The 26,148-nt window shown below is 37.4% G+C and overlaps 1 protein-coding gene across 11 annotated transcripts in view; it reads right to left on the bottom strand.

The window, feature by feature from the left end:
- INPP4B (inositol polyphosphate-4-phosphatase type II B) overlaps positions 1 to 26,148 on the bottom strand; it is a 708,587-nt gene that overhangs the window by 362,254 nt on the left and 320,185 nt on the right. For 9 of the 11 annotated variants that reach the window (XM_066232845.1, XM_066232856.1, XM_066232862.1 and 6 more), the window contains one exon: positions 5,870 to 5,930. The exons of the other annotated variants lie outside the window; for them this stretch is intronic. The gene's annotated coding sequence lies outside the window, so the exon portion shown is untranslated. The remainder of the gene's footprint in view (positions 1 to 5,869; positions 5,931 to 26,148) is intronic. 11 annotated transcript variants of the gene reach the window in all.

Genomic DNA, 26,148 nt, shown 5'->3' with positions numbered 1-26,148 from the left:
TGTAAGGGAGAGTAAGGAAAAGAAATACTGTAACCATCAATTCATGGGACGTGCATCTGTTGAGCATCTACTATATGAAACATACTGTTATACATGAAAACGTTTCCTCGCATATTCTGTCATTGCCAAAATACTAGTGTTCAACCCTTCATTCGTACACCCAGGGTAACCCCTACCTCTGCACCCTTCTCTCCTTCCCCATTCACCGCTACTTTCCCCCACATGGAAGTTTTAGCTTTTAATACTCCCTGGCTCTTTTCAGTGAACCACTTTGAGAATTTCTTCACCAGTTTTTGCTCCCTGGTCTGGCGAGTTAACAAACGTGCTTTTGTTAGACTAATTTCTTGTGCTTGTTCTGGATCTTTCCTTTATAACTTAATTTTGTGTTAGTGTAGTGCGCATGTCTGAGTCCCTCCCCCATGCACTTACTATTACAGCAGTTGAGCACGAGAGAGGCTGTATAGCCAAGCGGGTGAGAGACTTACTATGAATCCGGACTGCCGAGGCTCTGACGCTGACTCTGCAATTTTGGGCAATTTACTTAACCATACTGTCCCTTAGCATCCTCATCCTAAGTGGAGAATATGTTAATACCTGTCCCATTAATTGTGGGGAAAAATAAATTCATATATGTAAAGTTTTTAGATGTCCCATTTCGAGTAAAAATGGATCAAGGCAACTAAACACTGTATCTCCCATTGATTAGAAGTAAACACAAAAGGCAAGCCACCTGAGGATTTTGAAAAATAAACAAAAATAGGAAAATTGTGAGAGAAAGCTAAAATTTGGAGAAGTTTTAAATCATATGGGGAGGAAATTCTTATTTTCCTCTGTTTTTCTTGTGGTTTTGACCTACAAGCAGTCCCTAAGTATTTGGAGGGTTTTTTTTGACTTTCTGGGTTTGTTTTTAAGTTTTTTGACATTGGCCATAAAACTGTGACAAATTTTAAAAGATTAAAATCATGTACATATGTTTTCATATTATGGTAAGTGACAGAAGCCAGACTCAAAGGTCCACACACACTGTGTGACTCAATCTCTACATCATTCTGGAAAAGGCTACTATAGAGACAGAACACAGATCACTGGTTTCTAGTGGCTGGAGGTGAGCAAGGGAGGGTGACCATAAAAGGGTAGAAGAGGGGAGACTTGGGGGGATGTAAACGTAGTGAATCTTGATTGGATAGTGAGCACACGACTGTTTCCATTTGTCAAAAATTCTAGAACTGCATATTAAAATGTATGAATTTTACTGTGTAGACTCTAAACAAAATATTAGAAACAAACAAAATATAAAACAAAAATATTAGAAGATTTAGCAAATTGTCAACAAATATAACTCGCATTATTAATAGTATCAATAGTTACTATTATTAGACATGACTGGACAAATGGAAGAATGGCCTAAGAAAGGTACAGTTGGATTGCTTTGATAATAACTAATGTGAATCCACCAAGAAGAATGCAGAGACATAAAAGGAAGCAAAAAGAAAGCTGTCCCATAAAAGACCAAGAAGAATAAACTGGGAAAGAAATATTGATTTACAGGGGCTAAGAGTCCAAATTATTGTACTAAGATGTAAGTGATAAACTGAAGTTTGACCCAAATGGGGATCGATACATAGGGCCCCCTAGAGCTTGGGGTGGGGATGGGAAGCTGCAGCAGGCTTCTGCAGAGGGGCAGTGCCCAGCGTGACCTGGGCATCCACATCATAGATCAGGGAAGGTACCCAAGTGAGGTAAGCCATAGGGAAAGGGGTGCACACAGGTGTCCTGGAAGTCGGGGCACCTAGACCACCAGCACAGAGCCAGGCTCCTGACTCCGAGGGACACAGCATCCCAAGCTAAGGACACATTCAGAAAGCCGACCAGGCTCAGAAAACCAATGTGACTGCAGCTTAGCACTGATGGCCTGAATTCATGCCACCAGTAACCAGTGTGGACATAAGCAGCACATGGTGTCAGATGTCCACCCCTTTCGTGGGTATTTTTGGTAAAAGGTAACAAAATGGAGAAGAGGATAGAGGGACAGATTCACTAACATATGGAGCTGGGCTTTCACTGGCTCAGTGTCAGGGTCACAGATGGGGAACAGAAATAGTAGCTGAAACAAAACAAAACAAAACAAATCTAAGAAGGTAAATTAATCATCTCGGGAGATAACTGAGACTGCTTCATGAAGGAGAGAGTATCTGATTGAACTTTAAGGGATTTGAACATCAAAATGGGGGGATAGATTAAAGAAAGGGAGAGAAGAGAGGGAAAAGAAAGAATAAAAAACAACAGGGAAAGAAATACTGAAAATGGAGGCAATGCAGGCAAAAGTCACCATGTAGTAGAGACATAAATAACAGGAAATTAACTAATCTGCTGGGAGCAGATGCATGGAGAAGCAGCAGGAAGTGGGTGCACTATCACCGAGTGAAATCATTCCTGCTTCAGATGTTATATAGGGAGGTTGTAAACCAGGAACTAGAACAAGCAGGGCGATCCAACTTCCCGCGCCGTTAGTTCACAGCTTCATTCAATTAAACAAATATTAATTGAGCAACTATCATGCCTAACAGCATGTAAAGTGCTGCAATTCAGGAAAAATATGTCACTATGCCTTTAAGTGGGTTTAACAATCTGGAGAGGAGACGCCAAAATATCTACAAGAAAAAAAATAGCTTCAGTAAAAGGATTTGAGTTTTTGGCCTCCAGGGCATAGACTCAATAAGCAGTCTCCGAATGTTTACTTTATGCAATAGTCTGCCCTAGGTATTACAATAGATATCTGCAAATAGCTTTGTCTCCTTTTCACTTTCTTCTCTTCTTCCTTTCAAGATCTGCTGCTACATACTTGTCTGTGTGTTAAATCAAGACAAATTAAGAAAGAAACCACATTGCAAGAAGGGGTTTAGTAATTCCATTTTTGAGATGGGTAAACTGAGATGGAGAATAGTTAGAAAATTTGTTGAGGGTCAGACAGGGAAGAAGTTAGGGGGCTAGGATTTAACTCAGGCCTCAAAACTTTAAAACCATTGTTTATATACTGAGTAAAATATAATTCCTGGAAATTACAGTGTATAGAGATTAAATGACTTGTCATTTGGTTGAGAAAATTCCTCCTGAAACCGGAAACAGCATGTTCCCCAGGGGCCAGCTGACGTTAACATAGATTATCCAGTTTGGCTGGAATGTTCCATTTCTAGCTTTCCCAACTTCTATTTTTTTTTTTTTTTTTTTTTTTGTATTTTTCTGAAGCTGGAAACGGGGAGGCAGTCAGACAGACTCCTGCATGCGCCCGACCGGATCCACCCGGCACACCCACCAGGGGGCGATGCTCTGCCCATCCTGGGCATCGCTCTGTAACGACCAGAGCCACTCTAGCACCTGGGGCAGAGGCCAAGGAGCCATCCCCAGCACCCGGGCCATCTTTTGCTCCAATGGAGCCTTGGCTGCGGGAGGGGAAGAGAGAGACCGAGAGGAAGGAGAGGGGGAGGGATGGAGAAGCAGATGGGCGCTTCTCCTGTGTGCCCTGGCGGGGAATCGAACCCGGGACTTCCACACGCCAGGCCGACACTCTACCACTGAGCCAACCAGCCAGGGCCTTTCCCAACTTCTATGTTTCCATGTTGATCTTCTTTTTTCCTTTTTAAAAATTCATTTTAAGATTTTTTAAAAGATATAGGTATATCTTTAAGACTTTATTTATTCATTTCAGAGGGAGAGAGAGAGAAGGGGGGGGAGCAGGAAGCATCAACTCCCATATGTGCCTGGACCAGGCAAGGCCAGGGTTTTGAACAGGCAACTTCAGCGTTCCTGGCTGACGCTTTATCCCCTGCGCCACCACAGGTCAGGCTAAGATTTCTAATTATATTCCAAATTTGAAACACATCTTCTGATAGAAAACAAATGAATGGGAAAAGTATAAATTAAGGGACAGCTGTCTCTTATCTTTCTAGGCATAAAACAAGGCTTTTTTGTTTCTGAAATCCTAGGGATTTTGTCCATGATTTATTTTCTTAATTTTTAATAATAATTAACTGTGGTAAAAGATACTGACTTGATCTTACAAAGTCAGTGCCCTTCCCATCACAGATGCTGAGAACCTTTCTTCTGAAATAAGCATATTAACTCATACTCTGGGCCTTGAAATTTTGTGTTTTGTTTGTTCTTTTTAATATCAAATAAGATCAGTCTTTGGTGCTATAGTAGGCACTATCTCAAGTCATTTTTCTCATTAAAGACTTGCTGAAATTATGAAAATTTTACAAATCAAGAAGAATAAGCATTTTCAGTGGAAAGGAATGATTCGAAACAGCTGAGAAGCAAACAGTATTTTTTTTGTGGTTTTTCTTTGTTTCATTTTAAGAGAACAGATATTACTAATATTGAAAATTACTTAGTAAGCTCTTAATCCAGTGCTCCTTGTTGGTACTGAAGGCTATATTTTCACACGTAAAGTATAATCAGAATGTTAAGCAATTAACCATATCAGTCCGGGCAAGAAAAATCTGCCTAAAAAAAAACTAAACTGTAGAAGCAAACAGATTTTTTTTTCTGGCTGGAATTCTCTAGATTCTAGAAAGTTATCTATTATAATTTAATATGCAGAGCCATGAAATAAGTCAGTTACTTAAAAACTGGCCAGCCTTCGGAGTATAAGGACTCTCTTAAAATGCATATTTCCAAGAAATAAACTTTTGAAATATTTTCTAATGTACACCTGGAAATAACTTTGGGAACTGTCAAGGTAAATTATGGTTCATGCACACATACTGTACATATGCACACCTGCATACCTATATCATATACGGGTTTACTTTAGAGCTTTCCAGAACCTGTAATATGTTAGTGTGCATTGAAAGCTCCTGAGAGTGCTTCAGTATTCAGAAATTTTCAAACAGTCTTGACACCCAAACCATTTTATGGAAAACTATATCATGGAGCCTGTGTTCAGAGGAGTGAACACATCTGAAAACCTCTTTTCACAGTCATAAGACGTTTATACTGCACGTTAGCAGGAGATGAAGGAGGGCAGGGTTGGGTAACAGACTGAAAAGCATGAATATTCCAGGGACCAAGAGAGAAGACTAGATGCCAAGGGCAGAGGGCGGCCAGGCAGAGCTGGTTCGGAGGCATCTCCCTCAGCATGGCCGTTGAGGCCCTATGGGACTGGGCTGGTTTCCATATTGCTTTTCATCCCATTTTCTACCCAGCTTTCTCTTCTGTCTCCCTCTGCCTCTGTGACTTTGTTATACCACCTTACCCTTTTTTTTCAGTCATTTTCTTTATCCACCACTGTTCCACCTGCCTGGGACTTTTTTCTGACACTTTAACTCCTAGTTCATTGTCGTCTTCCTGGTTAGTGGTCTGCAGTAGCTTCCTCCCTTGTCACCCAGCGTTTCCGCACAGAACTCTGCTGTTTCTCCTTGTAGGACTAATTATGTTTTTTATTCACATGTTGATAGTTACTTATTTATTTCATGTGGCCTCTACTGTTCTGTGAGCACCACGAGGGCAAGAAAGGACGATGCCGGTCAGTTGTGGTCAACTCTGCAAAGTCACCAAAGACCTCACCCAGGACTGTTTGCAACAGAATAGTCCTTTAATAATCAATGCTAATAATTACTTAGTCACTTCCTTCACACTTATGTCTAGGCCTGGCCTAACTAAAACCCTCATATCTGATTAATGTATTCACAGAAATCAATCCCCTTAGGATATGGTCAGCCATCTATCTATATCCATGCAGTCATACACATTCTAAGACGACAAACTGGTATTTTTGTAAAATACTTCTTCAATAGAAGGGGTGTAAGTTTGGATCAGTCATTGAGCTGAATGAGTACTGTGTGTTAGTGACTGTGAATCACTTGGGTACCTGCTGTCTTGTTGTGTCCCTCAGCCGAGCTCCCTGACACTCCTGCGCTGATTTCAGAGCTCTGTAAGGACAGAAGGGCAAAATGTTAGGGCTGGTCTTTCACTGGGAGCTGCTCTTACCAAATCGTCCCTCTCCAAAATACTTAATATGCTTGTAATGCCCATCATTCCGAACCTGACGACTTAATGGTCACAAGATCCCTGGAACTGAGCCGTTTCTTCTTTGCATTCCAAATTAGTCCGCTTCATTCCGCTCACAGAGCTCCCCCTAGAAGGAACCCCGTTTATCTGCCCACATGACTGGGCACTATCTAAATGACATGGATTAAGTCATTCATTCCTCACAGCCACGGGGAAGGCCAGGGTTAGCTCAGCAGTCCCGAGTTAGGCAAACCCTTCACGTTCCAAAGAAGGGCCTGTCTTCAGCTCCTAGAAGACAACCTCTGGAATAGCAAGCCTGGTAGAGCTTTCGTCTGCTCGAGGCCGTGGCCTGTGCTCTTCCTCTTTGACCAGATAAATTTATGGCGGCCGTTTTCAACTGTTGTCATCTCAGGGCACACAGACACTAAATCACTAAAATGCTGCAGCACACCTAAATATAAACTTTTTGCCAATCTGACAAAAAAAAAGGTAAAATTCGGATTCATTCACACCAGATGGCTATTGTGTTGGCTGTTGCCATTTCTTATCTGACACTCTAAGGGAAAAGAAGTCACTGTCCCTGATTATGCAGTCAGGTACTGCATGTTTTAAAAATTCTTGTGGCACACAGGTTGAAAATCCTTGATTTATAGTGAATAGCTGTTTGGGTTTGGAGGAAGTGGCGGCTGAAGTCAGCATAACTGAGGTCAACCATCTCTCTAGTGCTGCAAACCTATGTGACGGACCCCTCATAAGACTGCGTGACTGACCCACAATAAAATTCTTAGAGGCCAGAGCTCAGTTGAGCTTCCCTGGCTGATCACACTTCACATGTCTTCTCAGACATTGTTGCTGGGAGAATTAAGTAAATCCCCGTGTAACTCTGCAGGGAGTGGACACCTAAGAGGTGGCAGCTGGATTTTCACTTTATGTGCCGTTTCCCTCTGCCGAGTTTAATCTGAATCCTTTCACTGTAATAAACCATGACCATACAAATAACAGCTTTTTGGGATCTTGGGAGCCCCTCCAGCAAATCATTGAACCTGTGGGTAACCATAGGGGTGTCGTGGGACAGGGACACACACAGGAGGAGTTCAAGCATCAGTGGCAAGATTTATTAAAGCAAAGTGCACGAGAGAGAGAGAGAGAGAGAGAGAGAGAGAGAGAGAGAGAGAGAGAAAGCGGGCAGCTGGAAGAGCACTCGCATGATCCCTTGGGGATACACTTTTCATTCTCTTGGGCTTGGAAAAGAGCAGGTTTATTTTGAACTATCCAATTCTGTCCTCTCATTTCCTTTGGGCAATGTCCTGCCAGTTTGGCTTCTACCCACTATTCTCTAGGCTTGTTAACAGAGGGAAGGGGGCAAAACTGAAATGCTAATTTATTATAATCTGGGCAGTATTGAGGAGAGGTCACTTTGAGGTGACATGTGCATGGGCTAATAATAGGAATTCCCCTCTGCCCTTTTCTCCCCACTACACTTGCTGAGCTAGTGGCACTATATTAGTTGTCCCTGTACCCACCGTGACAGCAGAGCTATTCACCTACTTAGTCAGATGTTTTATTGCATTCGCTTCTGCTTTTCTTGTTAATATCTAACTACCTGCCTATTCTAACAGGGGTACAACCACCCTATGAAGGAGGTTTTACTATTATCCACACTTTTTATAGAATATATTTTTATTTTATTTATTCATTTTTAGAGAGGAGAAAGAGAGAGAGAGAGAGAGAGAGAGAGAGAGAGAGGAGAGACAGACCAGGCAAGCCCACGGTTTCGAACCAGCGACCTCAGCATTTCCAGGTCGACGCTTTATCCACTGCGCCACCACAGGTCAGGCATATTATCCACATTTTATAGACAGAGAAATTGGCAAAGAAAGGAAAGGTAATTCCATCAGAGTCTCCTAGCTAGTTTAATTATCAGTTTTTAAATTTGTCCAGTTCCAGGTTTGGGCATTTTACCACTATGTTATGTGGTTTATCAGAATACTTGTTTGTTTTTTATGCCTTTTACTAAGTGCATCAAAAATGCCGCCTGGTTCTTTTTCCTACTGTATTATCAGGAATGATAATTTTTTAAATGCAAATTTATTATCAACTACCTAAATTTTATTTTATCTGTCAAAAAGAGACCAACAACTGTGAGTTCAAGTTCTTCTTTAACCACTGTATTTTATTTAAAACAAACTTTTCTCCAGTGCAGATGTGATACCAATTTTTCTTACATTCTCATATATTTCTCCCATTCTGTATGAGTTTTAATCTATAAGGATGAAAACTACAATGAGTCAACTTTAAATCATACCAGGACTTATTTAATTTGGGGAAAGAAAAACGAAACACCTCACCACAATTTTTCTCAAGATTTTTAACTTTTTGAGTCTGATCCATCCAGCGTTGCTTTTAAGATAAAGATAAGATAAAGAAAAAAGCTCATAATAAGCTAAAGCATGAAACTAATCACTCAGGTGTTATTAAAGAAAATGCAAACCATCTACTGATTTCTAAACACAAAAGAGAAAAATAAAATGCCAGTTATGTAGAAAAATCATGTTTGCTATAATCAAGCTTTTATTTAGGTAGACTTTGCAAAAATGTTTTAGCCTTATTAGTCATTGTCATTAGGTGTCTGAGGTAGTAGTGCTTTATACTAACACCTGACCAAAACTACAATTCATTCTCTTATCTTTTTTTTTTAATCCATCTAAAGCTCAGAATAGTACTCTGTTCTACATAGTGTTCTGTTCTTATCACCAAAGTTAATAAATCTATCCTTCAGTGTGGCTGAATGGAGGTCAAAATACTTTCATATGGTCCGTAGTGTCCAATGAAGTCCTTCAAATAACTTTCAAAAATACAAGGAAAGCGTCCAAAAGAAGGGCACCACCTCCAACAGTGATGAGAAATACATTATATGTAAACTGAATAACTGTGCAAATCCAAAGAATAAAAGTTCACGGTGCAGAAGGAGAGACTGTGTTACATGAGCCCGAGTCTTTCACACTGGTTTTGTCCCATTCTGATATTATGACTTGGCAGTTCCCACCACATAGCAAGAACCAATATTGACCCAAACCCACCAAAGTAAATGGTCACCTAAATAAATCTTCCATAGTTAATGCAAACAAAAAACCTTATTTAACACCTATTACCTTCACAATAAATGATTAAGTAGAATATTTGTCTTAATGAGGAAAAATGTTTTCTGAAAGTACAAAATACAAAATTCTCTTTTAACAATTTTGGGATATTAAACTAAATTGAATTTTATTGATTAGGGTTAAAATATGGAATATTACAAATTGGAACAGCCTCTCCTGGACTATTCCTCATTGGAATTTCCATTTTATTTATGTTATGGTGGCTTATTATGTGGTTATTTACTGTACGTTGTTACACAAATCTACTTTTTTTTATTCTTTATACTATCATACCTCCTTTTATATAGTTGAAAAAAATAAACTGTTATTGAGGGAATAGACTGGAAAAGTAACCAGATTTATACATTAAACTGGTGGTTTTCAAACATTTTGCATACCAGAATTCCTTGGGGACTCAAGAGTATTCATCAGTAAAACTGGGGTGTCCTGCATTTTTGAAAGTTCTTGATGAGCTGGTTTCATTAGCTTTGGGGAAAGCAGAAGACTAATTCTGCTAAATTTCAGGTAACACTGTGAAACCACATTTCAGAGAAAAGCACAATGAGCTCAGGTGTTTTAATTACCCACATGTAAACTGATGGGCATATGATGTAGCACTGGAAAGTTTAGGGAGAACTGGGATCCATTTCTGAGAACAAGTAATTAAAAGTGCTCAAGAGGGTAACATTTATTCCATTTGGTGTGGTCCAGTGGAGAGGAAGTAGTAAAATGAATGACTGTGAGTGAGCCCCCAAGTCATCATCATCACAGTAACTTCAGTCCCCTCCTGAGAGGGAGGAAACAAAAGAAAAAGTTAAATATTAGGGAGAAAGACAAACGGCAGCAATATGTGGGTACTAGTTGGGAAATCTTGTTACATTAAAATAGAAAAAAATCAATAATAGCCTACAAGAATTCTGGTGATTGCTTACTGGAGCCCTTACCGTGAGCCCAGGACAAATGCACACCATGTGTAAAGACACAGGCACGGCTGATCAAGGGAAACAATGCTGTGATTATAAGGGGAAGTACAGGGTTACACTGGTTTAAAGTTCAACCAGCTCTATCAATTCTGAGCTGTAATATAGCTTTGAAATTTTGCTCTTTCGCTTAGTTTCACGCACAAGCCATAAATAGTACCCGTCAAATGCCATCAACGGTCACATGTTACAAATCATCTTAGAAAACATGGAAAGACAAGCAGAATGATGACAAGGAAACCTTCACAATAGCCTCCAGATCAAGTATCATCTAGGAATACAGTGTCTCCCCCAAAACGACTTACAAGATTATCTTTCAAGGAATGTCAAATAAAATAAAAAGCTTTTCTTTTTTTTTTTTTTTTAATATATAAAGGAAGGGAGATTGGAGGCTCAGTGAACAGATGATTATAGTCCTCCAAAGAGAACACTTAGGACTCAGGGAGCTGGTATTAAGAGCTTCGTGTGTCTGATTCCTGTGCCTACTAATCAGTTCCTTCTAAAACATGGAGGAAAAAGAAAAATAATGCATTGACCCCACTTCCTCAAAATTTCAATGCTCCACATTTTGATCAGAAGTTCCAGGTAGAATTTGTTTGTGGTGAACTCTGTTTTGAGAGAGACAACCTGAATGACACGTTTAGACATATAGACAAGCACTGTATGTATCAGTTGTATTAAGGCTAGATGAGTAAATCATATAAAAAAAAAGTGCTTTGTGTACTGAGATGAACCCTTCCCTGACCTTTTTGTGTTGATCTAATCCTGCATTATTTGCTTTCATAGCATCTATTTCTTCTCCCTTATGACACATCATATCTTAATTTGTGCTATTCATAATAAATAGTGTACAATTCCCATTAAACAGTGAACTCTATGGCTTCATAAGGGAAGAGACTACATGTATCTTTCGATCATCATTTTATTTCCAGCACTTGGAACAATGACAGGCGCTGAGATGATATGCTCAATAAAGGAATAATGCATTATTTTATTAGATGACATAAAAGATTATCTCTAGTATGAGTGGAGATTATGATGTACATTAAATTTTTGGCCTCTTCTATGTATTGTCCCCAGAAATAAGGGTCATGTAAAAGAGGAACCCTTGTTTGGAGGAGTGTAATAGTCTCCGGGAATAGAAACTGAATAATGGTTATAGTGATAGGAACTGATAATGATGGCTGAACTCATGCTGCGCTTCTGCTTGCATTCTACAGGCCAATGTAAATGGTCTGACAGTCGAGTTAGCTAAATTATTCAAAGTACATAATCATGGTACTCGGGCCAGAAATACCGCCACCATTTGTTGAGTGTCACGTCGGACACTGTGCTGAGCGCTGTAGAAAACGTGGCAGAGTCAGGATAAGAACAGCTTTGTGAGCAAGTTTTTCTCCCTTTACCTCTTTGCCAGAATAGCTCCTTGTCATGGCATTCTTGAGGTTCATAGAGCAAAGGCTATTAAGAACTCTCTGTGAGTAGACTTAAACAGTAATATCTGATACTCAGTTTTAGATTTTCACTTTTGAATCAGTTTTCCGAGGTCTTAGTCAGCTTTGTCAACTTGATATCTTGTGCTTTGCAGACTAATGTGAAGCCTGTGGATATATTTTGCATCAAATTGGAAAGCAAAAGTTAAAACAGGATTACTACAACTACATGATTAGAGACACTTGATATAAAGTAATGGATGACCAAAACCCAGAATAGACCTGTGGAATTCAAAAATACTATCTAGAGAGTCTAGAACAGTGGTAGTCAACCTGGTCCCTACTGCCCACTAGTGGGCATTCCAGCTTTCATGGTGGATGGTAGCAGAGCAACCAAAGTATAAATAAAAAGATAGATTTAACTATAGTAAGTTGTTTTATAAAGATTTATTCTGCCAAACTTAGCGAAAATCTGACATAAAGTACTTGGCAAATTATTATTATATGCTTTAACTTGCTGTAACTCTGCTTTATAAATTTTATAAAGTAAAGTTACTTCCCTACTTTGTAAATCACCATTACTGTGGAACCGGTAGGTGGTAAGAAAATTTTACTACTAACAGAGATACAAAAGTGGGTGGTAGGTATAAAAAGGTTGACTACCCCTGGTCTAGAACATTCTTGGGTTTTATACTATTGCATAGAATGAGGACTCAAGATTATCACTATTTGGATATTAAAGGAATTTGTGATACTGAAAAGGTGATCTACCCAGACTCTGGGACCCTAATTAATTAAAAAGGGCCAGGATGGGGTCTGAAAATGAACCTTAGACTACTGATGGGGAACAAAGAACAGTTGATAAAAACTCAAGAATGTTGTGCATCATGAAAGAGTTACTGTACAAACATTAGAAAATGTTTTCTGCCCTAAAACATAATGTACATTTCTTATCACTGTCACTTGAGAAGAGTATTTTGAAAGTTAGGAAGATACAGAAAACAGCACCTAAAACCATCAGGGGAATGAAGTGTGAAGTCTGCCATATGCAGTCAGATTAAAATGGCAAACTTTGCTCACTGAAAGACAGAAACTGAAGAATAGCATCAACATAAACATAGAAATGAGCAGCTTAAAAATCAATATAACTTACACATTTAATATAGATTTGTTCAACAAATTTTAACGTATTAAGGCAAAGGAATATGCTAAGGAAATAAGATCATCAGCATTTTCTTAACACCAGTTAGAAATACAGTCTGGAAATACACATACATCTGACAAGAATCTTTCAGATTTATTCAAAACTAAGCCATAGGCAGTTATTAATGGAAACCTTGCATATAGCTTATCTTTAGGATTAAAAGCTAAAACTTCCAATAACCATATCTTAAGGAGTCCAATGTCAATCAAACACTAGAATTAGAAGAGTCTGAATATAACACTAATTAAATCCCAGAACGGCTTAAAAAAAAGCAATTTAAACAAGAGCTGATACCTAATATTTTGAAAGAAAACATCTATAAATAAGGGAATTCCTCAGGAAAAAAAAGGACTTTATTCAGACATTATGAGAACAACTGCAATTAGGGGTCGTTAATTGTTGATGACAATTAACAATCAGGGGGAACTGAATTTTCGGAATGGATTTGTCAGTTTGGGCCCTAAGCAGAGATAAGGACTACTCACCAGGAAAGCTTTGCTCTATGCAGGATTTTAGAGATCAGTCTGCTCCTTTCTGGGGAACAGAAATAGCTCTCAGATACATTTTTTTAACCTGACACTAAGGGAGATATAAAGTTCCTTTGATAGGGAAGACTTTGATCTTAGGCCAAAAAGCCGAGAAAAGAGAACAAAGCAATCAGAATCCAGGCCTAGCCTCAATCTTCATTTAAATGTTTTTCTGAACACCTCACTGGAGTGGAAATTTTCTCATTAAAAAAAAAAAAAAGACAGGTATTTAAGTTACAGACTCGTAGTATACCTCTGAGCAACAACAAAAGTAAATAATGATACTCATTCCAAAAGGGCTCTCTGCTTTATGTTTTATGTAAATGTTGTATAGATCTCTATTCCTTTGTCAGCGAAGAAGGAAAGTAATTTATTTTTTATGGCATAGTTCAGAGGCACTATCTCATTTGATCTTCAGTACAATACTAGAGTGTATAAGAGCAGGTGTCATGAATTTCATTTTGCAAAAGTAAAAACAATCTGTAAGAACTAGGAACCTTATCAATAGCTGCCTATTTTATCAAGTCCACTGTGTGGACAGGTTTAATGAGAAGTTCAACTAGGTTGAAAAACTGGGATTTGAATGAATCCTTCTCATTCTAAGTCCATGCTCTTAACCCCTATATTTTAAATTCCTTGTCCAAACTAACATGCCTTGACTACTAGAACTAACAAACTCTCAAACTAGTGTTCTTGTTATACAAATTACCTCCCATATCCATTCACAACTAAGTGGAGTGTGAATAAAGGCTAGACATTAGACATTCACCAACCCTTTTACCTTTGCTCCTGGGCTCATACCAAGACTACAAAGGCATCCCGAGCCTTTGGTGCAATTAGGTGCAGGCACATGACTGAGATCTGGTTGACAGTGTGTAGACAGATGCTCGTGCATGGATTCCAGACTTGGACTATAATATCTTTCATTATAGTCCAGCTGAATGAGGAAGACACCTGGCTTCCTATATTACACATCGAAGGTCATTTTGTACCCCTGCTAGCGAAGTATGAGAGTTACAGTTGCATCATATTCTTGCCAATATTTGGTGTTTTTACTCTTATTCGTATTAGACATTTAGTCCATCCACATGCAGTGACAACTGTGGTTTTAATTTGCCTTTTCCTGATAACTTATCATTTTAAGAATTTTCCATAGGTTTATCACTCATTTTTTACATGTTCATTTGTGACTATCTATTCTAATCTTTTTTCCCATTCTTACCTGGGATGTTTATCTTTGTTTTATTGTACGATAGCAGCATTTATACTCTGACACAATCTTTTGTCAAACATGTTTTTGCTGAAATAGATTTTTGTGAGAATACTTTCTTCCTATCTGTGACTTGCCATTTTGTTTTCAAATAAATTCCAATTATCAGTCTTTCTTATTATGGTTTGTGCTTTTCTTAAAGCCATATATTAGAAATCATTTCCTGCACAAGTATATGAGAATAGTCTAGTTTGTTGGCTTTTAGAAGGTTTATACTTTAGCGAGTGTAATCTGGAATATAGCACATCTAATGAGAGTAAGGGCTGATGTTCATTTTGTAACATAGGTTTATCCGGTTCCAGCAACATTTATTGCAAAGAATTTCCTAAATCAATTGACCATTATATGTCGGTCTATTTCTGGACAGTATTTTGATCCATTCATCTATTTGTCTTTATTTTATGCCACTATTTTATTCTAGATAAGAATCACATTACAGTAACTTCTGTGCATTTTCATATAATTTTAGTATTAGCTTGTCAATTACTTCCCCTCCACAAAAAGTATAGTCTCCTGGGATTTTGAGTGGGATTACATTAAGTTTATAAATCAATTTTGTGAGAACTGACCTTAATAAAATCAAATTACTGAAGCCATAAACCTGGAGTAAAGATCTTCTTTAAATTCTCTGAGCAAAATCTTATAATTTTTATTGTAGGAGTCTTGCACATAATTTATTAAATTTACTGGAGTATTTTCTCTTTGGGGGATGCTTTTATAAATAATGTCTCAATGAATTTTCTAATTGTTTCTGCACATGTATAGAAATAAATTTGTGTAAAATTGGTTTTGTGTCCTATGACCTTCCCATATTAACTTATTTATAATAGCTGTTTTAGATTTGTCAGGATTTCCCACATGGATATATCTTCCATGAACAAAGACAGTTTTAACTATCCGTTTGAATTGTTATGACTTTTATATCTTTTTCTTGTCCTTTTGGATTGACCAGGACCTTCAGGACAATGTTAAATAGTACTGATACGTTGTTTGTCCCTCACCTTAGCTGGAAAAATATTCACAATTTCACCATTAAAAATGATGTTTGCTGTCAGTGTTGAATTTTTCAAATGCTGATGAGTTGAGTACACATTTTAATTGATCAGCTCATTTCTTCCTTTCTTTTACTAATGTGGTACAACATATGATTCTTTTTTTTTATTGATTTTTAGAGAGACAGAGACAGGAGGGGGAGAGATGGAAAGAGAGAGAAACATTTATTTGCTGTTCCACTTAGTTCTGTACTCATTGGTCATTTTACACATGTACCTTTGACCAGGGATAGAATCTACAACCTTGGTATTTTGGGACCACATTACAACTGACTGGGCTAACAAGCCAGGGCCTATTATTAATTCTTGAATGTTAAACCAATCTTGCCTTCCTTGGATAAACTCCAAATGCTCATAATAAATTACCCTTTTTATATATAATAGAATTATTTTGCCAATATTTTGTTAAGGTTTCTCATCTCTGTTCATGGGGGATCAAGGAATGTATTTTCTTCTAATGTCTTTAGTTAGTTTTAAAATCATGATGTCTTTAACAAGGTGATTGGAACTGCTCAGTTTTCTTATACTTTATGAAAGTTTATATAAGATTGGAATTTTTTACATGGCACTGAAGTTTTTTCTATAGGAAGATTTTGAATTACAAATTTAATTTGTTTACTGAATACAAGACTGCTCATATCTTTTATTTCTTCTTGTGTCAATTTGGATAAATTGTTATTGTAAAGAAAATTCTCCATTGCATCTAAATTGTAGAATTTATTGATCTAAAAGTGGTTCATTTTTCATAATATTCACTTATATTGTTCTTAATAACTTTGGGATACACACACACACACACACACACACACACTATTATCCTCTTTATCAAATCCAATATTGGTAATTTATATTTTTCATTTTCTTGATCAGCTGTGCTAGGGGTTTATCCACTTGATTGATCTTTTGTAACTTCTGCTCTTTTACTTTTTCTCTTTTTCTATCATTGATTTTCTGTCTTGTATTTATTTCCTTTTTTATGTAATTTGGTTTTAATTTATTCTTCTTATTTTGGCTTCTTAATGTGAAAACTTAGGTCACTAATTTTAATTGTTTCTTCTCTTCTAATATAAGCATTTAAAAGTGTTTGTTTCCAAACCCTGATCTAGCTGCATCCCACAAATTTTATGTTGTATTTTCTTAGGTGAAAAGAGGAGATATAGTGAGGCAGACTCCCACATACATCCTGACCAGGATCCACCCAGCAACCTCATCTGGGGCCAATACTTGAGTACTGAGCAATTTTTACACTGTCCTGCTGTGACAGAGCTATCTTCAGTGTCCAAGGCCATGCTCCAACCAATCAAGACACTGGCTACAGGAGAGGAAGAGAGAGAGAAGGGGGAGAAGGAGGGGGAGAGAAGCAGATGGTAGCTAGGAATGATGGGAATCAATCATGTTTTATTTTTCTTATTTAGATCAAAGTGTTTACTAATTTTTCCTGAGAATTCTTCCTTTCACCAATGAGTTATTTAGATATATATATTTCTTAGTTCCCAAATATTTGGTGAGTTTCCAGATATCTATATACACACATACACGCACACACGTATGTATTTAAATTTAATCTACTATACATATTGTGTTCAGAGGAACTACTCTGTAAAATGTCATACTTTTCCAACATGTTAAAACTTCTTTTATGGCCCAGCATATGGTCTGTTTTGGTGAGTGCTCCAGAGTATTGCAGATGTGTATGTGCTGCAGATGTCAAGATTGGTATTCTACAAATATAAATCAGAACAATTTGATAGATGGCATTTTCATGATTACTTTTTTTTTAACTGACAGTGAATGTTAAAATACTATGATCAAGCATTTGTTTGAGTATTCTCCCTTTAATTCTGCCAACTTCTGATTTGTGCATTTTAAACTTTTTTATTCAGGTGCATACACCTGGAGAATAGTTATGTCAACTAATATATTGGCCTTTTTATCATTATGAAATGTTTCTCCTTTTCAAGTAATAATCCTAGCCTTGAAGTTTACTTTATATTAACCTTCTAATTTCTGACTGCCATTTGCATGTTACATTATTTTCCCATCATTTGTATCAAAATATGTGTCTTTATATTAAGCGTTCAACTCTTATAGATGACATATATTTTACTTTATTTCTTCTATTGCCTTTTAAATATTATCCCTTTTTGTATAACTTTTTAATGGTAGCTCTAAATATCCCAATACAACTCCTTAATTTATCACGTTCTACTTCTAATTATTATTGCACCACTTTCAGTAAAATATAGGTATTTAAAATAACAGCATAATCCCATTTGCTTACTTTTCTCTGTGTTATTATTGTCATACCATAAAAATGCAGAGACGATACTACTTTTGCTTTAAATAATAAGTTTTCAGTTAAAGATAACAACAAAAATATAGGCTTTTATATTTTCCAATATATTTATATTTATGATTCTGAGTGCTCGTCATTCTTTCCTGTTAACACAAGTCCTTGTCTGGTATCACTTCCCTCCCGCTGGTAGGACCTACTTTAACTTTTCTTGCATTGCAGTTCTGCAAACATTCCCTCGAATCAGAAAATGTTGTTTCAACTTCAATAAAGCATATACATATTTATTGGATTTGATTTTGCTTTCTTTTTAAAGACTTTAAAACTTCCTTTTTAAAACCTTAAAACTTTCTACCTGCCATTGTTTCTGACTAAAAACACAACATCAATACTTTGTACCATGGTTCTCTGGGAAGTAACTGGCAATTTTTCTCTGGTTGCACACATTTTTTCTTTATGTGTGCTTTTCAGCAATTTAACTATGATATCACTAGGAAAGGTTTCTTTTGTACTCATCCCACTTGTGGTCTTCTGTGCTTCTCGATCCTGTAGCTTAGTTGTGCTATTTTCAGCAAATTTGGGAAGTTGTGGGCCATTATCTATTTAGAAATTTTATTGCCCCATCCCTTTGTCCTCTTTTACAAGGACTCTATTTTTACACCCTAGACCTTTTGACATTACTTTGACAAGTGTTTATTGAAAAAAATTTTTTGTGCTTCCAAGTGGGTCATTTCTGTTGATCCTGACAAGATCATTCACCCTTTCTTTTATAGTTTCATCCTGCTGCTAAAGTTCATATTTATTACTTTTCAGTTCTTGAATTTTAATATGAATTTTATAGCTTATGTTTCTCTGCTGTGACTGTTACTTCATTTTTATCATTTAACTCTTGATTATATTTCTAATAGCTATTTTAAATACTAACTGTAAATATACTGTTATAAAACATTTTAGTACTTTATTTTCAACATCTTAGTCATCGAGGATTCCACTTCTGTTGACTATTTTGCCTTTTAATTTTGGAGCACATTTTCTTCCTTTTTTCACATGATCAGTAATTTTGATGTTGTTTTATGTTAGACATTATAGATTTTACATCGAAAGGAGTCTTCAGTATGGCATTTTGCTTAAAATAATATTGATTTTAGTTTTCACAGGCAGCTAAGTCGCTGGAAGATCCTCTCAATCCCATCTGTCTTGATTTTTTTTATTCTTCTTAGGAAAGATGTTCTTCGGTTTTGTTCAGACCTAGGATGTGGGCCTCATTCTATGGTATGGTTCTTATTTGCAAAGCATGAACCTTCTGGCGTTTCAGTTAACTGAGGTATCCATCACTGAGATCATGCTCTGGATGGCCAGATAATCATCTTCTGTAGCACTGCGCCATTCCTGTACTCCAGTCTACATTTATCCCTGTATGAAACCTCACAGTAGTCTTGTACCAGACACTTCAACTCCAACCCAATCTTTACCTTCTCTTCTCAATGAGATTGCCATTCTCTGTACAAGATTACTTTCCTGCTGCAAGTCAGAACACTGAAAGAAGGTGAGCCTCAGAGCACACGTTTTCCTCTGTACGAGGATCAAATTCTTGCACTGACTCTTGCCCAATGACAGCAGACAGTCATGTACTGGATTTTGCCTGTTGATAGGTAGCTGCTTATACTGGGAAGGTAAGGTGAAAACTTGTTATCCCGTCACCGATGGAGGAAAAGTTTTATATCATAGGCTTTTTAATGACTAATGTGCTACAAAGTTCTGAAGTAGTACATTAATTATAATTTTGTATTAACTAATATATATGTTTTAATCACTTTTGTCTATTATAGATAAAGCTATACATGTATTTCTTAATAACTCTAGTAAAATTTCCTTGTGATTGATTCCCAGAAAGTGATTAAGGGTAAGAGTATATTTCTGGTTCTTGAAAACATTGAAAAAGTAATCTCTTCAAACCTGATTTGAAAACAACAACCACAAAAAAAGAGGATAAAATGTTGTATATGATAATATTTAATATGTGATAATATAGATTATTTCCATAACAATTGCATCAATGTATAGTGTTATTAGTTATGCAATAGAATACCAGTTTTTCTACATACTTAAACACATTAAATATTTTATTTTGTTTCCTAATAAAGAAATTTAAAGATAATATGAATTCAGTACTAATCTTTGGAAAGGCAGAATAATAAATTGATAAATGGCCCCGAAACTACACCCGGCCAGTGGCTAGCCTGAATTCTCAGCCTCCGCTTATCCTAGAAACCTTAATTAGCCAGAGGGCACAGGCATTTCTCGCTCCTCATAGTCTAATCCCACCACTATTTTTCCACCAATGTTTTCAATTATTTTAAATCCTAAGTTTGAGGGCAGAGTAACTTTACTCTGACTTTCAGAGGCTTTTGGTCTAGGCACCTTAGTTTTATGCAAAGCCTCAAAATGACCACATAATAAACCTGACCTGTGTGTGAAGTTGCTAATGTCTCTAACTACATTACCTCTGTGCTGAGTGCTCACTAAAACTTCACTGGTTGGAGAGGTCTTCTTGGGTAACTCCCTGGCCCTCAACCCTAGACCATATGAGAAGGAAAAATCTGTAGGGGAATAAACAGCTGCCATCGTAAGCTCACTTTGGAAATGGTTTCCCCTTCCTGGACTTCCAGTTTAATGTGTCTAGAGCCCACTGCCTCCACAGCTTTCTAGGATAGTTGAAAATCAGATGAAATCAGATTTTTGTACCCTATCCAGAGTTTCTAGTTCTGTCAGCAGTTTTTTTGGCCTCACATGACTCAATACATTCTATGCACTCAAAAAGAGAAACCGAGTGACGTCACGGAAATGGCACCGTGAGCAGCGCGTCCAACAGATCTCCCCAAAATCACAACAAATTTATCAACTAGAAACAGAAAAATTTATCCTCGGAGCATTCCGGAGTTCCACACAAACTGAAAGCGAAAGGACTATTATCACTTGAATCTGAGAGACGAGGGTGTGGAGGAAGCTAATTACCGCAGGGACGTTCATTCAAGCCGCGGAGGGAGTGCGCCTGTGGTGAGTCATCCCACACTCGGGAGCGGCGAGTAGTCGCCGGCTCGCGCCCCGGTCCAGTTGCAGAGCGAGCACCGCTAACGTTCCCAGCGTCCCGCGCACTGCGAGTGAGAGTCCCCAGCCACCGGTGCCCAGAGCACCCCATTCGCGCACGTGCCCTGGGCATTTCACGCGCCCAGAACGCCCTACTGGCCCGCACACCCAGGGTGCCCCATTATCCTGCGCCCGGTGTGCCCCAGCCGCCAGCAGTGGGGCGAGTGGGAGAGGCGCCAGGGCGGTCTTCCCTACTTGAGAGATTCTCTCCGTGGGCGGGGCACCTCACCCAGCCATTCAAGCTAACAATCAAGCGTTGGGGGAGAGTCGCGCAGGCAGCCTGAAATACCTTCGGGAGCATAGCTGCGGACCCAATCACTGAAATTAGCTTAACCCATGAAATCTGCGCACCCACGGGCTCTAATTGATAAGATCTCTCTCAGTTCAGCGATCCAAGACAAGAGGCATGATATTTTTTAGTGCCTCTCACTAAAGGGGCAGGGGCAACTTCTGATTGATAGAGCCTCCATATTCAGTGATAAACGCTAACAAGAGGGACTTGGCAGATAATAAGATCTATACTACACTAGTCGCAAGCAGAGACTAGTGCCTCTTCTTACCAGCCAAAACAGGCTACAAAATGTGGAAAGCCTGGGTTGAGTGGTCCAACTGAATGCTAGGCGCTGAACAGTCACCTTGACAACAATTGACTCCCACCCCCGCCTGATTACACTGGAGGCTCTGACTGCCAGAGCCTTTCCCAAAGCCTTGCGCTGAGTGGGGATAGAGTGGGGATTTCCTAGCTGTTTGAGCCTCTTACTCCCCAGGCAGAATCAGTAGCAGCCTTATAGCTGGATCACCAGGCTGCTAATTCAGGAAGGGGGGACTAGGAGAGAGACTCCAGGAACGCAAACTCTCTCATCGTTGGACCCTGCAAACGCCAACAAGCCTTGACTACTAGCAAGACTAAAGCCAATTATATGACATTGCCACAGAATCCCATCAACTGCAAATCCCTACCTAAGTGTGACACAGGGGCAGAGCCTGGGGTACAGAGTCACCGACCAGGAAGAGGGAGAGAAAAGAAAAAGGAAGAAGTTAACCTCTCAAAATCAAGAAAAATCCACAGACTTTACAACTTGTTCCACTAATTTTTTGTTGTTGTTGTTGTTTGTTTCTTCTATCTGATTGCCTTTATTATTATTATTATTTCAATTTCCTCCACCTCGGTCCTTCTATTCTCTGCCCATCTTATGCTTCCCTTTTCTTGAACTACACTACCCATGAGTGTTACATTTTATTTCTTTTCTTCATCCTCAACCTCCTTTAAGGTTATACTCCAAAACATTTAACTCTCACTCTCTCCTCTTTTGTTTTTTTTTGGTTTTGCTTTATTTTGTTTTTTTCTATTCCTTTTTTTTTTCTTCCTTCGTTTTTCTCTTTTTCTTATATTTTCCTTTCTATTCGTTTTTTCTTTTCTCATTTTATTTTTCCTTCCATTTAATCCTCAATCACGAACAAATTAGTTAATTTGGGACTCAAGGTTTTTTTTTGGTTTTATTTTTCTTTTTCACTTTTGTTTTTGTTTTTTGTTTGTTTGTTTGTTTATTTTTGTGGCATTTTGGGTACTTTTTACGTTGCTTTTTAACTCACTAGCATTCCTCCCAACCCAAGGTTTCCATTGTATTTAGTCTTCGCTCCACTTAATACAACAGATTTTTAATTATTATTTTTATTTTTTTCTTCTTTATTATTCTTTTTTTTCTCCTTTTTTCTGGTTCCCTCTTATCCCTCTCATTATATCTCTTAGTAGACCATCACTTACATGCAAATCATCTTATGCTTGTCTAAGATTTTCTTCCTTTTTTTTATTTTTCATTTTTTTATTTTTGCATTTAGTAGGTCCCTACTCCCTTTTTTTGCCCCTTGAACTCTTCACCCCAAATCAGGCCCTCCATTATAGGCAGTTTTTGTTCCATTTAGCATAATATAATTCACAGGTCATCATGATATTTCCCTGAGGAGGGGAGAGGAGGGAAAGAGAAGAAAGAAAAAAGGGGGAAATAATAAATTATTACTGTTTTTTTTTTGTGGGGTGTTTTACCTTTTTTTTTTTTTTTACTTTTTACTCTTTATTAATTCTAATTAGTGCTATCAACAAGACAACCCTCAGATGCAAATAAGAAAGAGGAAATCGAATATTATGGATACAAAAGAAAGAGAGGTAACACAAATAGATGTAGAAAAATCTATGGAGAAAAGACTTAACATATTGGAAGCCTTGGAGCTAAATGACAGAGAATTTAAAATAGAAATCTTAAAAATACTCAGAGATATACAAGAAAACACAGAAAGGCAATATAGGGAGATCAGAAAACAACTCAATGAACACAAAGAATATATTACCAAGGAAATTGAAACTATAAAAACAAATCAAACAGAAATGAAAAACTCAATTCACGAGCTGAAAAACGAGGTAACAAGCTTAGCTAACAGAACAGCCCAGATAGAAGATAGGATTACTGAAATAGAAGACAAACAACTTGAGGCACAACAGAGAGAAGAAGAAAGAGACTCAAAAATAATAAAAACCAAGAAAGCCCTACAGGAATTGTCTGACTCCATCAGAAAGAATAACATAAGAATAATAGGTATATCAGAGGGAGAAGAGAAAGAAAATGGAATGGAGAATATACTCAAACAAATAATAGATGAGAACTTCCCAAGCCTGTGGAAAGAACTAAAGCCTGAAATTCAAGAAGCAAACAGAAAACTGAGTTTTCTTAACCCCAACAAACCCACTCCAAGGCACATCATAATAAAGATGACACAAACCAATGACAAAGAAAAAATTCTCAAGGCAGCCAGGGAAAAGAAGAGTACAACATATAAAGGAAGGCCTATTAGATTATCATCAGATTTCTCAGCAGAAACTCTACAAGCTAGAAGAGAGTGGAGCCCAATATTTAAAGCCCTGAAAGAGAGGAACTTTCAGCCAAGAATACTATACCCATCAAAGCTATCCTTCAAGTATGAAGGAGATATAAAAACATTCACAAATACAGAACAGATGAGAGAATTTATCAGCAGAAAGCCCCCACTCCAGGAAATACTAAAGAGGGTTTTCCAACTAAATTCAAATAACAAAAGAAAACAACACCACAAGTAACAGCTCCACCAAGAACACAATAAAACCAAACTTAAACTGTGACAACAAAGGAAAAAAGGGGGGGAGAGGATGGAGATTAACAGTAGCAAAGGACAATGAAGTGCAGAAATACTCATAAGATAGGGTACTACAATGAATATGGTAGGTACCCTTTTCATTACTTAATGGTAACCACCCTTGAAAAAACCACCACAAAAACACTTGACTTAAAAAAGGTAGCAACAGAGGAAAGATGTATGGAACACAAACAAACAAAAACAAATGTTAGAAAAACAAATGAGAAGAATCAAACAAGATACAAAACTAACAGAAAGCAATTTATAAAATGGCAGTAGGGAACCCACAAGTGTCAATAATTATACTAAATGTAAATGGATTAAACTTACCAATAAAAAGACACAGAGTAGCAGAATGGATTAAAAAAGAAAATCCAACTATATGCTGCCTACAAGAAACACATCTAAGCAACAAGGATAAAAACAAATTCAAAGTGAAAGGCTGGAAAACAATACTCCAAGCAAACAACACCCAAAAAAAAGCAGGTGTAGCAATACTCATATCTAATAATGCTGACTACAAGACAGAAAAAGTACTCAGAGACAAAAATGGTCATTTCATAATGATTAAGGGGAAGTTGAATCAAGAAGACATAACAATCCTTAATATATATGCACCAAACCAAGGAGCACGAAAATATATAAGACAGCTACTTATTGACCTTAAAACAAAAACTAACAAAAATACAATCATACTTGGAGACCTCAATACACCGCTGACGGCTCTAGATTGGTCATCCAAACAGAGAATCAATAAAGATATAGTGGCCTTAAACGAAATACTAGAACACCTGGATATGATAGACATCTACAGGACACTTCATCCCAAAGCGACAGAGTATACATTTTTCTCTAGTGTACATGGAACATTCTCAAGAATTGACCATATGTTGGGCCACAAAGACAATATCAGCAAATTCAGAAAAATTGAAATTGTACCAAGAATATTTTCTGATCATAAAGCCTTGAAACTAGAATTCAACTGCAAAAAAGAGGAAAAAAATCCCACAAAAATGTGGAAACTAAACAACATACTTCTAAAAAATGAATGGGTCAAAGAAGAAATAAGCACAGAGATCAAAAGATATATACAGACAAATGAAAATGAAAATACGACATATCAGAATCTCTGGGATGCAGCAAAAGCAGTAATAAGAGGAAAGTTCATATCACTTCAGGCCTATATGAACAAACAAGAGAGAGCCGAAGTAAACCACTTAACTTCACACCTTAAGGAACTAGAAAAAGAAGAACAAAGACAACCCAAAACCAGCCGAAGAAAGGAGATAATAAAAATCAGAGCAGAAATAAATGAAATAGAGAACAGAAAAACTATAGAAAAAATCAATAAAACAAGGAGCTAGTTCTTTGAAAAAATCAACAAAATTGACAAACCATTGGCAAGACTCACCAAGGAAAAAAGGCACAGGACTCAAATAAATAAAATTTAAAATGAAAGAGGGGAGATCACCACAGACATCATAGATATGCAAAGAATTATTGTAGAATACTATGAAAAATTATATGCCACCAAATACAACAATCTAGAAGAAATGGATAAATTCCTATAACAATACAACCTTCCTAGACTGAGTCATGAAAAAGCAGAAAGCATAAACAGACCAATCAGAAGGGAGGAAATAGAAAAAACGATTAAAAACCTCCCCAAAAATAAAAGTCCAGGCCCAGACGGTTATACTAGTGAATTCTATGAAACATTCAAAGAAGACTTGGTTCCTATTCTACTCAAAGTCTTCCAAAAAATTGAAGAAGAAGCAATACTTCCAAACACATTTTATGAGGCCAACATAACCCTCATACCAAAACCTGGCAAGGATGGCACAAAGAAAGAAAACTACAGACCAATATCTCTAATGAATACAGATGCTAAAATACTAAACAAAATACTGGCAAACCGAATACAACAACAT

Source organism: Saccopteryx bilineata, chromosome 1 (genome assembly GCF_036850765.1).
Source record: "Saccopteryx bilineata isolate mSacBil1 chromosome 1, mSacBil1_pri_phased_curated, whole genome shotgun sequence".
NCBI lineage: Eukaryota > Metazoa > Chordata > Mammalia > Chiroptera > Emballonuridae > Saccopteryx > Saccopteryx bilineata.
This window is presented reverse-complemented; position numbering and strand designations above follow the sequence as displayed.